The sequence below is a fragment of the Carcharhinus amblyrhynchos genome, chromosome 7 (genome assembly GCF_965287045.1).
Source record: "Carcharhinus amblyrhynchos chromosome 7, sCarAmb.v2.hapA, whole genome shotgun sequence".
In the NCBI taxonomy this organism is placed as follows: domain Eukaryota; kingdom Metazoa; phylum Chordata; class Chondrichthyes; order Carcharhiniformes; family Carcharhinidae; genus Carcharhinus; species Carcharhinus amblyrhynchos.
The window spans coordinates 70,729,755-70,744,463 of record NC_137330.1 but is presented as its reverse complement, the minus strand read 5'-3'; positions in this window follow the sequence as shown (position 1 = coordinate 70,744,463).

The following is a 14,709-nucleotide window of genomic DNA, read 5'->3' as shown; positions in this document are numbered from 1 at the left end:
TGATTCAAGTGGCCATCACTGAGGGCTTGGGTAGGACACAGATGGTCCTTCAGGACTGGCAGTACCAGGTGATGCCAAAGCTTCTGGAGCTCACTGTAAAAGTACTACCATCCCATGGAGTGACCTGGGGGCCCACAGGAACCACAAGGGAGAAGGAAGGGTTCGAGCCCATGCCAGGGCCTTCCAGCCAGGAGACTGTGACTGTGGTTACACTTTCTGACTCCCTGCCTTCCTGATACTAGGGCATCTCCGGAATGAAGGGGATGTCATGGAAACATCCCAGACACCTAGAAGCTGGCCAGAGCCCACGAGGTCCAGGGCCTCCAGATGCCTGCCAAGGGCATCACAGGCCACAGGACGAGGTATGCAGCTGGCCCCCTCCACCTCCGATGTACATTCTGGGGAGTCACTGAGACGTAATGATAGGCCACATAAAGTTAGGAAGTTGTAGTTGCACTGAGATGGCATGTGTGAGTGGCCGCGCTAGTTAGAAAGATATTTAAGCACCTCAACGTTTTCTGTTCACAAGTTTTTACATTGGAATGTCGTATTTAAACACCGTTATTTCAATAAAATGTTTTTTCACCACACACCTATGACTAATTTGTCTCAGATTTGCCTTGAATAGGAATTCTCTTTCATTGTTGATCACTGGAGGGATGCTTCATATTGATGTCAGTTGGGGAGGCCCCTCGAAGTTGTGTCACTGAGAATAGGAAGCCATTGGTTCCCCAGATCCCATGAGCCATTCCCTTCCGTCTCTCAACCCACACGCCCTGGGCCCTGTAAGAGGGTTTCAGATCCCTTGCCCAGGGCTCAGGTGCCAGCGTGCATGTGGAGCTCAGATAGAAGTCAGACTAGTTTGCACCAGGGCATCATCTTAATAGTGCTTTGTGAGTCGTCATTACCTTTCTGCCTGCCAAAAAATTCATGAACACAGAGCACCCAGGCCCACCACTCTGATGTAACAATGTTGCAGGAAATAGAAGGAATTTGGGGGGTGGGGTGGGTGGAGGATAGAACTCACGGACACAAACCCCCAGTGAGTGAACTGCCTGGTGATCAGGGCCTCCCTTGCCGTCCTCCAATACCTCATTTGAGCTGCCAGCCCTCCAGCGTCTGGTCTGGACAGTCACCTCGGCATGCTCTTTCTCATCTGCCTCCTCCCATTCTTCCTCCAGCTGGTCATCCTCCCCAGTAATGCCTGGCTGGTCAGTCTCCACGTCCTCCTTCCCCACCTCCAAAATGTCACCTCTTTATAGAGCCAGGTTGTGCACATGACCACCATGCAGGAAGAGATCACAGGGCTGTATTGGAGGGCCCCGCCAGAATGGTGCAGGCATCGGGATCGCATTTTAAGGAGCCCGTTGCACCTCTCCACTATTACGCAGGTGGCTACATGGCCCTCATTATAGTGGGTCTCTGCCTCAGTCACAGGTCTGTGCACAGTCATCAGCCATGTCCGAAGCAGGTAACCCATATCACCCAGGAGACACTCCCACAGCCTGGGCTCCTCCTCAAATGCCTCCAGGTTGTCTGAGCTCCTGACAATGAAGCTGTCCTGCACATTGCCTGGGTCTCTTGTGCAGACATGTAAAGTGATCATGTTATGGTCACACATGAGTTGAACATTCAGGGAGTGGAACCCCTTTCTGTTCATGAATTTCCGTGGACTCTGTCAGGGGGCCTTGAGGGCGACATGTGCAGTCGATGACCCTCTATACATTAGGCATCCCCGCACTGGCTTCGAACCCTGCAGCCCAGGCTTCCTGATGGGCCTGGTCCAGGTTAAATTTGATGTACTGTCCAGTCTGGGCATACAGGGCCTCTGTGATCCGCTTAACACAGGTGTGCACATACATCTCCGCTCAGAGTCTGGAAACAGCCAGTCACATTAAAGTTCGGAACGGCCGTCAATTTGACAGTCACCAAGAGTGGGATAGAGGGGGATGTAAAAGGGGTGGGGGAGTTGCACTATTGGTTAAGGAGAATATCACAACTGTACTCCAGGAGGACACCTAGGAAGGCTCACACAGTGAGGCTGGGTAGAGGTCAGGAATAGGAAAGGTGTAGTCACAATCTTGGGGTTTACTATAGGCCACCCAGTGGGAGATAGAGGAACAGATATGTAGGCAGATTTTGGCAAAGTGTAAAAGTAACTTCACCTATATTGACTGGGACTCACTCAGTGCTGGGGGCATAGATGGGGCAGAATTTGTAAGGAGCATCCAGCAGGGTTCCTTGAAACAGTTTGTAGATAGTCCAACTAGCGAAGGGGCCATACTGGACCTAGTATTGGGGAATGAACCCAGCCAGGTTTCAGTAGGGGAGCAGTTTGGGAACAGTGACCACAATTCAGTAAGCATTAAGGTACTGATGGATAAAGATAAGTGTAGTCCTCAAGTTAAGGGGCTAAATTGGGGGAAGGCTAATTACCAACAATATTAGGCAGGAACTGAAGAATGTAGATTTGGGACAGATGTTTGAGGGCAAATCAACATTTGGCATGTGGGAGGCTTTCAAGTGTAAGTTGATAGGGATTCAGAACGGCACACTCCTGTAAGGATGAAGGATAAATGTGGCAAGTTTTGGGAACCTAGGATAACAAGAAATATTGGGAGCCTAGTCAAAGAGAAAAGGGAAGCATTTGTCAAGGTTAGGAGGCTGGGAACACGTAAAGCAAGTATGGATTACAAGGAAAGAAGAAAGAAACTTAAACAAGGAGTAAGGAAGGCTAAAAGGGGTCACAAGAAAGCATTGGCCAGCAGGATTAAGGAAAATCCCAAGGCTTTTTATACATTTATAAAAAGGAAGAGGGTAGCCAAGGAGAGGGTTGGCCCACTCAAGGACAGGGGAGGGAATCTATGCGTGGAGCCAGAGGAAATAGGCAAGGTATTAGATCAGTATTTTCTGTCAGTATTCACCAAAGAGAAAGACTTGGTGGATGATGAGTCTGGAAAAGGGTATGTAGATAGTTTGAGTCATGCTGAGATCAAAAAGGAGGAGATATTGGGGTTCTTGAGAAACATTAAGGTAAACAAGTCCCCAGAGCCTGATGGGATATACCCCAGAATACTGAGAGAGACAAGGAAGGAAATCGCTGGGGCCTTGAGAGAAATCTTTGTATCCCCACTGGCTACAGGGGAGGTCCCAGAGGATTGGAGAATAGCCAATGTTGTTCCTTTGTTTAAAAAGGGTAGCAAGAATAATCCAGGTAATTACAGGTTGGTGAGCCTTACATCAGTGGTAGGGAAATTATTGGAGAGGATTCTTTGAGACAGGATTTATTCCCACTTGGAAATAAGTGGACGTATTAGTGAGAGGCAGCATGGTTTTGTGAAGGGGAGGTCGTGCCTTATGAGCTTGATCGGGTTTTCGAGAAAGTGACGAAAATGATTACTGAGGGTAAGGCAGTGGATGCTGTCTATATGGACTTCAGTAAGGCCATTGACAAGGTCCCTCATGGCAGAAGGTGAAGTTGCATGGGATCAGAGGCCTCCACATCCTTAGGGTATCCATGGTCAGTGCAGGTTTGGAGGGCTGAAGGGGTCTGGAGGCTTTGGAGGAATCAGAGGTGAGCTGGCAAGATGGATACAAAACTGGCTCGGTCAAAGAAGACAGAGGGTAGCAGTGGAAGGGTGTGTTCCTAAGCGGAGGGCTGTGACAAGTGGCGTTCCTCAGGAATCAGTGCTGGGACCTTTGCTGTTTGTAATATATATAAATGATTTGGAGGAAAATGTAACTGTTTGATTAGCAAGTTTGCGGATGACACAAAGATTGGTGGATTTGTGGATAGCGATGAGGACCATCAGAAGATACAGCAGGATATAGATCAGTTGGGCAGAGATGGCAGATGGAGTTTAATCCGGACAAATGTAAGATATTGCATTTTGGAAGGTCTAATACAGATAGGAAATATACACTAAATGGCAGAACTCTTCAGAGTATTGATAGGCAAAGGAATCTGGGTGAACTGGTACACAGATCATTGAAAGTGACATTGCAAGTGGAGAAGGTAGTCAGGAAGGCATATGGCATGCTTGCCTTCATTGGCTGGGGCACTGAATTTAAAAATTGGCAAGACATGTTGCAGCTTTATAGAACCTTAGGCCGCACTTGGAATATAGCATTCAATTCTGGTCGTCACACTACCAGAAGAATGTGGAGGCTTTGGAGAGGGTACAGAAAAGATTTACCAGGGTGTTGCCTGGTATGGAGGGCATTAGCTGTCACGAGAGGTTGGAGAAACCTGGTTTGTTCTCACTGGAACGACAGAGGTTGAGGGGAGACCCGATAGAAATCTACAAGATTGAGAGGCATGGATAGAGTGGATAGTCAGAAGCTTTTTCTGGGGGTGGGGGGGGAGGGCACCCACTAACAAGAACACAGAAAATTACAGCACAGGAACAGGTCCTTCGACCCTCCAAACGGCAACGACTATGCTGCCTGACTGAACTAAAGCCCCCTACCCTTCTGGGTTCCATATCTCTCTATTCCTATGAATTACTAGGGGGCACAGGTTTAAGGTGCAAGGGGCAAGGTTTAAATGAGATGCACGAAGCAGATTTTTTACACAGAGAATACTGGGTGCCTGGAACTCATTGCCGGGGGAGATCGTGGAAGCAGATAGAGTAGTAACTTCTAAGGGGCGTCTTGACAAATCACGAATAGGATGGGAATAAAGGGATATGGTCTCCGGACAGGTAAGGGGTTTTAGTTAAGTTAAGCAGCACAGTCAGTGCAGATTTAGAGGGCTGAAGGGCCTGTTCTTGTGCTGTAATTTTCTTTGATCTTTGTTCTTGTTAGTGGATGCACCCCAATCCCCCCCCCACCCCACTTCCACCTCTCCTGACCCCGCCCACCCCCCACCTACACCGCCCCTGCCACCTCCCACCCCCCGCCTTTATGTGCCAGGTCCTGCAACAGGTTGCACAGGTGTTGCACTGTCTCCTTTCAGAGGCAGAGACGTCGGTGGCACACAGTGTCCGACATCTGCTCCAATGACACTCGTGCACAGAGCTGCCGAGATCTCTGCTCCCTCCTTCTCCTGCGCTTCCCCTCAGGGTGAATGGCGGCCACCTCCTGCCTCTGGTGGTCATCTCCCTCTTCTTCTGCAAATGCTTAGGGCTGGGCCTCCTGTCCCCGCAAATCTTTCTCCAACTCCTCCTCCTCAGCTCCAGCAGCAACCAAAAGAACAGTGATATCAATTGGTTGCATCGCAAAAGCCATCTCGTCACTCTGAAGGGTGGAGTGGGGAGGGGGTGAGGGGGTTGGGGGGGATTTGGAGATGCAGAGGAAAACATGTCGAGGTTATGGAACACTGCTTGCCCCTAGCACATCAACAGTCACAGTTCCCTGCCCCCAATTCCCCCAGCCATATGCTCCCCACAATTACAGCCTCCCTAATTCCTCCCCGCCTGATTCCCCCAGCCATATGCTCCCCAATTCCCCCAGCCTCCCCAATTCTCCCAGCCACATGCTCCCCACAGTCACAGACCCCCCAATTTCCCCAGCCACATGCCCCACACAATCACAACCCCCCCAATTCCCCCTGCCATATGCTCCCCACAATCACAGCTCCTTGCAAAGTTGAGACGCTGCAGCAGTGCAATTTGCAAGGGCTTTGTGCACATAGCTAGGACCCAGCAGCACCGCAAGACCCGAGGTCAGTGCTAGGACCCAGGTCTGTGCTGCAAGTCAGACATCGGAGACTCTGCAGAGTAACAGCAACTCCCACCGCGCCCCCCCCCCCCCCCCCCACTCACACAGCTATTACCAACCCAAGAAAGAAAATGGCTGCAACGAAAAGATACCCAAAAGCAGCAGAGAGCCGTCAGATGTTATGCACTTACCTCCTCACTAACCCTCACTGATGGAGCACCCAAGTTGGACTTTTATGGAGCATGTCTGTTTCGCGCTGATTCCGGATTGGCGAACGTGGTTGTAAAGGGGGAAGTGCTGGTAAAGTTGGGTGCACAGCCCATTAATTCAATATCAATACATTCCAATGCATTTAAGTGGCCACCGTTCCCGTTTCGGGTGCGGTCCCAATCACGTCCATTTTTAGGCCGGTTAAACCAAGGCTTTACCTGATGCAACCTTTCAAAACCACCTCAGCCTTTTAGCAAAGGTGAAGCGTGAGATCAAGCTCAGGATAAGGAACAAAGCCTCATCCTGTCAGCTTGGATCTTGTTTATCCCTCATGCAGGGACCATAATTGGATTTAATTTGAATTGGCTTTATTGATTAGAAATAAAATACCAAAAGGTACCAATAAAAATATATTTTTTAAATTGACTGATGTAATCCATAGTCTTCCATGTAGTGGAAAAGACGAGAAGGAACAAATGTGCAAGAAAATTACAGAGGGGTGCAAGAATTATAAAGCAATTATAATGGAGGTCCTTAATAATGTGTATATAGTCTGGGATAGTAATATAAAGGGCAGAAAGGGGCAAGAATTCCTTAAGTGTTTTCACAAAAGTTTTCTATAACAGATGTACCTAGTCCAATGAGAGGGGAGGCATTGCTTTAAAGTTTAATGTCATAAGTAGGGTTACATTAACACTGCAATGACGTTACTGTGAAAACCCCTTAGTCGCCACACTCCGGCACCTGTTCAGTACTGAGGAAGAATTTAACACGGCCAATGCACATCACCAGCACCTCATTCAGACTGTTGCAGGAAACAGGAGCACCTGGAGGACACATGCAGACACGGGGAGAATGTACAAACTCTGCATAAACAGTAACCCAAGCCAGTCAAACCCAGGTCCCTGGCGCTGTGAGGCAACAATGCTAACCACTGTGCCACCGTGTCATCCTGGACTTGGTTCTTGGAAATGAAGTGGGCCAAATGGGTTAAATATCAATAGGAGAACATTCATGGGACAGGATCTTTGTATCATATGGTTTAGGTTCACAACACAAAAGAACAAAAACCATCTAGATTAAGAATAATTAACTGGAGAGAAATCAACCTCAATGGGGTAAGAGTGAAACTGGGCCATATAAATTGCAGCCAAAGGTTGACAGGAAAAATGGTGACTGAATAATGAACTAGCTTCAAAGAAAAGATAGTTTGGACACAGTCAAGGTATGTTCCCTTAAAAAGGAAGTGCAGGGTAAACAAATCCAGAGCTCCCTGGATGAAAAAAGATAGAAATTAGCATGAAGAAGAAAAAGTGTGCTTATGACATATGTCAGGTGGACAATGCAATGAAGAATTAGGTTGAACATAGAAAAGTCAAAGGAGAACTGGAAAAGCAATAAAAAAAGCAATGAGGAGGGATGAAACGAGTCTGCCAGCTAATTTAAGATGGAACCCTAAGTCTTCTAAAGGCATATGAATAGTAAAAAGGTGATAAATGGAATAGGAGAGTCTATTAGGGACCAAAATAGGGATTTATAAATGGATGCAACTGGAAAGGTTGAGTTACTAAATTACTATTTTGCATCTATATCGAATAAGAGGATGCACCCAGATAGGTTTGCAGAGAAAATAATTAATACACTAGAAGCATTTAAAATTGATATGATGTATTAAATAGGCTGTACATAATTAAAGTTGATAAAATATCAAGGCTGAATGAAAATGCATCCAGGGACACTGTGGGAAATGAGAGTGGAAATCACAGAGGTATTGGCTGTAATTTTCAAGTCTTCCTTAGACTCAGGCGTGGTTCTGGAAGATTGGAGAATCGTGAATATAGAATCATAGAACATCTACACTGTAGAAGGAGGCCAGTCGGCCCATCAAGTCTGCACTGACCACAATCCCGCCTGAGCCCCATCCCCAAACGTTTACCATAGCTAATTCCCCTAATACTAAGGGGCAATTGGCATAGCCAATCCACCTAACCCGCACATCTTTGGATTGCGGGAGACAACTGGAGCACCCATTTAAAATTAAAATAGCATCCACAAAATTGGAGAAGTTATAAGAAACTTAATACATGTTTTGAGAATGGAGGAAGTTTTGTAGTAGTGTTCCTCAGGAGTCAGTGCTGGAATCTTCCTGATATACATTAATGACCTGGACCATGGTGTACAGAACACAATTTAAAAATTTGCGGATGATACAAAACTTGGAAGCATTGAATGTGAATTGTGAGGATGATTGGAAGAACATGGAGAGACAATATAAAATAAAGAATACAACTTTAACGGGAGCGCAGGACCAGAGGGACTTGGGATTTGGGTGTATGTCATTCAGGTTGGAAGGCCAGGTTGATAGAGCAGTTAATAAAGCATACAGTACCCTAGGCATTATTAATATGGGTACACGTGTAAGGAGATTATGCTAAGACAACAGTTCAGCCTCAGCTGGAGTATTAGGTCCAGTTCTGGGTGCTGAACTTTAGCAAAGGTGTGAAGGCATTCAAGAGAGTGCAGAAAAGGGTCACAAGAATGGTTCCAGGAATGAGAAACTTCAGTTCCGAGGATAGAAAATGAGACTGTTTCTCTTGGAGAAGAGTAGGCTAGGAGGAAATTTGATCATGGTTTTGGAATCCTGAAGAGTCTAGACAAATAGATAGACAGAAAGTGTTCCTACTTGTAAAAGGATTGAGAACAATACAACGCAGATTGAAAGTAATTGGCAAAACAGGAAAAAAGCAATATGAGGAATACCTTTCACACACAGTGAGTAGCTGAAGCCTGGAATGCAATGGAAGTAGGTTTATCTAAGCATTCAAAACGGAATTATATTGTTATCTGAAAAGGAAGGATGTGCAGGATTATGGAGTTTCGGAGAACCGATGCAGACATGGGCCGAATTGCCTCATTCTACACTGTAAAAATCCAGTGATTCTGAGGAGCTTTAAACAGGTGGAAGTAAACACAAAAGAAAAAAGAAGTAAACACAAAAGAAGATCTTTCATGTAATTACTTGGTGCAATGGCCAAGCAGACCAACAGGAACAAAGATTTTTAATAGACCAGTGTTTGATGGAAATGGGCACTGAAAAGCAGCAGCAGCCCTAAGGCTTCCTCTTAAAAGGCAACACCACTAAGCTTCTAGTTCAGGATGACTTGCCCAGATTGGCTTACACTAAAAAGCATTTAAAATAGCTCCAAAATGTTAGACAAAACAAAAGAATAAAACAAAACAGTAACACCAAATAGTGTCCAATGATTCTGGAAGACTGCTTAAGAATGTAGGGGGCGATTCTTCCATCCCGTTGTGCTGAATTTTCAGTGCCGGGAGAATCAACTGTCTGCTGATTCGCAGTATTCACACATGCTATCCCGCCGTGCGTGCATCTCCCAACGCCGGATATCTGGTGCCATTTGAGTCATGCTGGAAATCGGCGGGAACACCAGGTAACTGATTTAAATCTACTTTTAATGTCATTCAAACTGATTAGTGGACCTGGGACGGAATTCTCCAGGCCCGCTAGCATCTCCCATTCCGTCAAGAGTATTTCACTCAATGGGGTTCAGACTAGCTCCCCACTTTCGGGAACTGGCAGGACAACCATGCTGGAGTAAAAGGGGGCAATCGAGGTGCTGTAGGAGGTCGGGTGGCAGGGCTGGTGTTCTCTTGGTATGGGCACCCTGGCAATGTGCCCATGCCAAGGGGACACCTTGGCACTGCCCATCAAGCATGCACCTCGGGGGTGGGTCCTAGGGGCGGTACCTGCTCTGGGTGAGGTTTATGGGCAATTGGTGGGGTGTGGGTGTCCGCTGTCACTTCTCCATGCTGCCATTGCAAGAGGGAGGCCAGCAACCAGGATGGCTGGGGAAGGGGTGTGGTCAGCGGGGGGCGGGGTGGGTTTGTCAGGGTAGGTCTACCTCCTGGGAGTGGGGGGACTGTCATTGCTGTGGGAGATGCTGAAGGTTAGGCAGTCTGAGAAGTGGGGGTTTCGGGCTGGTCTGCGAATGGACAGGGAGTTGCGATCGGGCTATGTGGAGAGGCTGGAAGGACAGCACTGCAAGGGTCCCACGCTGGCCAGTGATTGACAGATCAGGACCACTGCACATGCACAGATGTCCAGAACTCTCAGACTCTGACGTGAACAACCACCCCACCCCCCCAACTCTCCGGCTTTTAATGATATTCCTGATTGCGACGTCTGCATTGCACAGAGTGTGGGAGATTCTTGTCTGAAGTTGCACTGAAAAAAAAGTGATTTATGCCAGTTTTCCTGCGAATTTAACACTTAGCACAATTTTGGGAGAATTGCAGCCACAAGTTTTTCATATAGATAGGAGGAAGTAGTGAGATTTGACCATCCTTAAGTAGATTGGGATGTAAAAGGTAGTTTAAGTCCTGGCAGGAATCATTAAAATAGAAACTAAAAACAAACAAAAGAAGTGAGTAAGAAAATGGATGAAATCGCAGAAGACACATTGAAGTTGCCCTATTTCTGACAGAGTGAAGTGACAGCATAAGATGGCAAAGGAAAGCATGTGCAATTACTTTATTGATCAGTCTGCGAATGCATTCAACCAGTCTAATGGAGTTATCGTTCTACTCAAATGCTTAAATATTTCATGTGTACGCTTAATTACAAGTTGAAAAATTTCTATGTTGCAGCTGTGTCTATTGTTTAAGACATCGGGCCCGATTTTTACCATCAAGTTGTGCCCGTTTTCAGGAGTGAAAACTTGGTAAAGTCGGGTGTGAGGCGAGTAGCACGATCCACACCTACCTCTGCATTGGTTCTCCCTTTAACAAGGCCCAAAAATGGCTGAAATCGGGACTGCATCCGAAACGAGCGTGACAGCCATTTAAATGCATTTGCATGCATTTGCATTCATTTAAATTAACTTAATGGGCTGCACACCAACCTTACCGGCACTTCACTCTTTACCACCACATGTGCCCATCCAGAATCAGGGTGAAACAGCTATGCTCCACATAAGTCCAATTTGGGTGCGCCAGTTAGTGAGGAGATAAATGCCAAGCATCCGACGGCTCTCTGCTTGAGATTGGGGAGTTGGGAGGGGGCGTGGGGGGCAGGAGAGGTGGTTCCGACAGCTCTCCGCTTGAGATTGGTAGGGTGGGGTTGGGGGGGGGAGGACGGTTGGTCCGACAGCCCTCTGCTTGAGACCAGTGACGGGGAGGGGAGGAGGGAGAATCCGCTGCCACTTTGCCTGAGATCAGTGGGGAGAAGGGGGGAGGAGCCTGCGATTGGTCTGGGTGGCGGGGGTTGGGGGGGATAAGGAGGTCAGTAATGTTGTGAGGGTGGGGCAATGCCTGTTGGGGACAGGGGGAGGCATTACCTGGCCCTGGAGCGATGTGGCAAGGGAGCCGCATTCTATCATTTTTTTCTGCGCATAAGCAGTTGGAGGCACCAATTGGATTTTGGGTGCGTTAAGCCCCACCCACAGGCTTGTGCTGCATGATTCGGAGATGCTGATACTTTTGCAGGCAGAGTACATATGGAGGCACCCGAGAACAGGCCTAAAAGTCGGATGTGAAACACTCCCAGTTTCAAGTCCACACGTAGAATCAAAATGGTAAAATAGGGCACATCATATATCAAAAATAGCCTCAAACATTAACAAGTACGATTCTGGGACTCTGCACCAGTGCACACAGATTGTAATCATTTCCTCAGTCCTATTCATATGTGGTAAGTAAGTCCTAAAATGTTGAATCTCGATGACTTATTGGCAGTGCAAAATTACATACAGTGCAGATACATTCATATATGTATATTTAAAATGTGTGTGTACATATATTACATGTGCATATATAAAATGTGTGTATATATTACATATGCATGTATATATATATGTATTTAAAGAGAGGGGACCTTTGCTTAATGCTGTAATGCCCTTCGGTATATTGGAATCAATGAGTAATTGTTAAGTTTGTAATTCTTTTCTTAACTGCTTCTAAGGGTATTGCTGTAATCTCCCGTGGCTCGTCACAATCAACATGGCTGAATGACATTGGGCTAGATTTTACACTATCCATTGAAGTGAATGGGTCGAAAATCATTGTTGACTAAGCACAGAGTAGAAGCATTTCCAGCAATTAACCAGGCAAGGTCTCACCTCTATTATGTGATATTAGCAAAAAAGTCAAATGTATTCACAGTGCTGGTGTATTTGCATGTTTATGTCTACCCCAGTACCAAGTTTTAACAAACCTTTTAAAGTGACAGGAAACTTATCTTGTATTATAATGAGAGATTGCTGAATAACAAAAATATATTTAATGATCTCTACCCTTCAATGATTGACATAAATATCAGATAAATGGCTGGGGATCATTAACCTGCCTTGCAATGCTGGGATTGATTAGATTTTAATCCCCTTTCAATATGATTTATCATTGAACTTCATAGATTGTTGAAGTCTTTTGTGATTTCCACATTTTGGCAACTTTACTTTCAATAAAATTTAAGCATTTATGTCTTTAAATGTTTAGTTCAGCCTTGCTATTTAATTAGAGTGATACATATCTAACTTAAGACTGATTTACATAAACAATTGATGCCCTGTTTAGTCATTTTTTTGCTGATGTGAGTCAATTATTTATATGTTTATTACTTTGAATCAGAAACGGATCATTAGCAATTGAATGCTACAGGCATTTGCAGCTAGGTGAAGGGTTTTTAGACAGTAGGAAGAAATTTGCCCAGCAGCTATCTCTAGTTAACATGAGAGGAATTTTCACTAAGATCAGCTTTTATCTGGCCAGGGAAATTAAAATGTCCTCTCGCCCAAATTAAGCAGTTTGCAAGTCAATAAATAACTTGCTTCATTTCCAATTGTCAACCCATTTGCTGGCGCTTAGTAATAATGCATCCCTCAATTCTGGATTCATCTCCTTGCTGTGCATGGAAGCCACCACGTGACACGCAATTTGAGGGGCAGAGTTGTAACTGAGTGGGTAATTTCACAGAGGGCAGTGATTTCTCCCAGAGCCTGAAGCTTGATCAATCTCTATTTCCAAAAGTAAGCATCATCACCAAAGAAAGATTGCTTTGAAGACAACGTTGAAACAGCGACAATGCAATAGAGACTGAGGGGTTAGTGCGAGGATGTGAATAGCTGCATACAGAAATTTTCTGCAGCAATATGCCATTAACGCAGAAGACTGGCTTTGCAATATCACGACGCTAAAATGTGTCGAAATACGTTTTGTTTACCGGTTTTTAGCCACGGTGTTTTCTGGAAATGGGGAAATCACACCCTAGATTAAAATATATGAACATTTGTTTCGGAAATTTGTTCTAAAATAAGGTGGGAACTCCAATATATGCGCAAGTTTCAATCAAAAATTTAGTTTTTTAAAATTGGCTCATTTCCAAAACACAACTTCCTGGGAAATACACCATTTACTTTCTGTAAGCAGGACTACTGTACATTCTGCCTCACATACTGCTGCGATCTGAAAGACTTTCAGTCTGAAAATCCCAGCAGATGCGTGAAGCGTTTTGCACCTCTCATTCCATCTCACTGTTTTTGTCCATCGGCCGCTTGGTTGCCAGAACTAAATCCCCGAACTAAATATTGGGAATATTCTCCATGGCATCGGTCACCTTTCCATCTCCGTGTCGCTTAATAAATTACAAAGCAAATCTCATCGTGAACGAAACAATCGAACTTGTGGCATTTTCAAACCAATTAATACTTTCAGCCATTGCAACCGCACAGTGGATAGTTTCCAAGTACCAAACGCAATTTATGGGCACAATTTAAACAGCGGTGCAAGGCAAAATGCAAATGAAATTATTCCATAAGTATTCTTCATAAATTGTCCTGTGTCTCAAAACGTACAGTTTTTTCAATATTTTGTTTAGCAATCTATGCGATGGCGGATCAAATTAAAATGAAACATTTATTACATTCAACTTATTCACAAGAAGACGAGAGGACAGCTGCAGACTTGAAACATATAAGCGTGGAATAAAATGTTTAAAAATCTTACAACTTACCTGGTAAGTATTGATGAAAAGCAAGATGCGAAGGAAGAGAGCCTGCATGGTGTGAATTGAGAGTACGAGTTGGCAGGAGCTGGGGACAAGCTGTGCATAAAGACGTACCTCTGTCTTAAACCCACAGGCAACTCTGTTAGTTTTCATATTTCTGTTCATTCCCAGCAATTCCCTATGACCTTCCTGTTGTATTTCCCATTCATAACATCTGTCCTGCCAGCAGCCATACTTTGGGCACGCGTTTTCCTATTTAGAATCGCTTTAGGAATGCCATATAATTTTAATTTAATGGGGAATATTACCTATCAATATTAATATCAAATTCACCTATGCAAATCTATGTATATATTAATCCAGACTAACTTGCACTTACACAACATCTTTAACACTTCACAAGGAGAGTAATCAGACAAAAAATGGCACCAAGCCCAAGGGGGAAATATTAAGATGGGTGACTAAAACTTGGCCAAAGGAGTTTGAAAGGAGAGAGAGTTGGAGAAGTTTAGAGAGGGACTTCTAGAGCTTAAGACCTAGATGGCTGAAGTTATGGCCATCAACTATGAAGTGAAGGAAAGGTGGTGAATGAGACTCCAAAATTGCAGTAACACAATTGTTTTCCAGAAATATGGAGATCTGAGGCTTTGAAGGGATTTGAATACAAGGCTCAGAAATTTTAAATCTATGCATCGGTGAAGTGAGATCTAATGATTCAGTTGAACAGAACATGGCAGTGAGTTAGGATGGAAGCAGCATAGTTTAGACTGAGATTTATGGAAGTTGAGTATCTGGCCAGAAAAGCATTTGGCTAATCA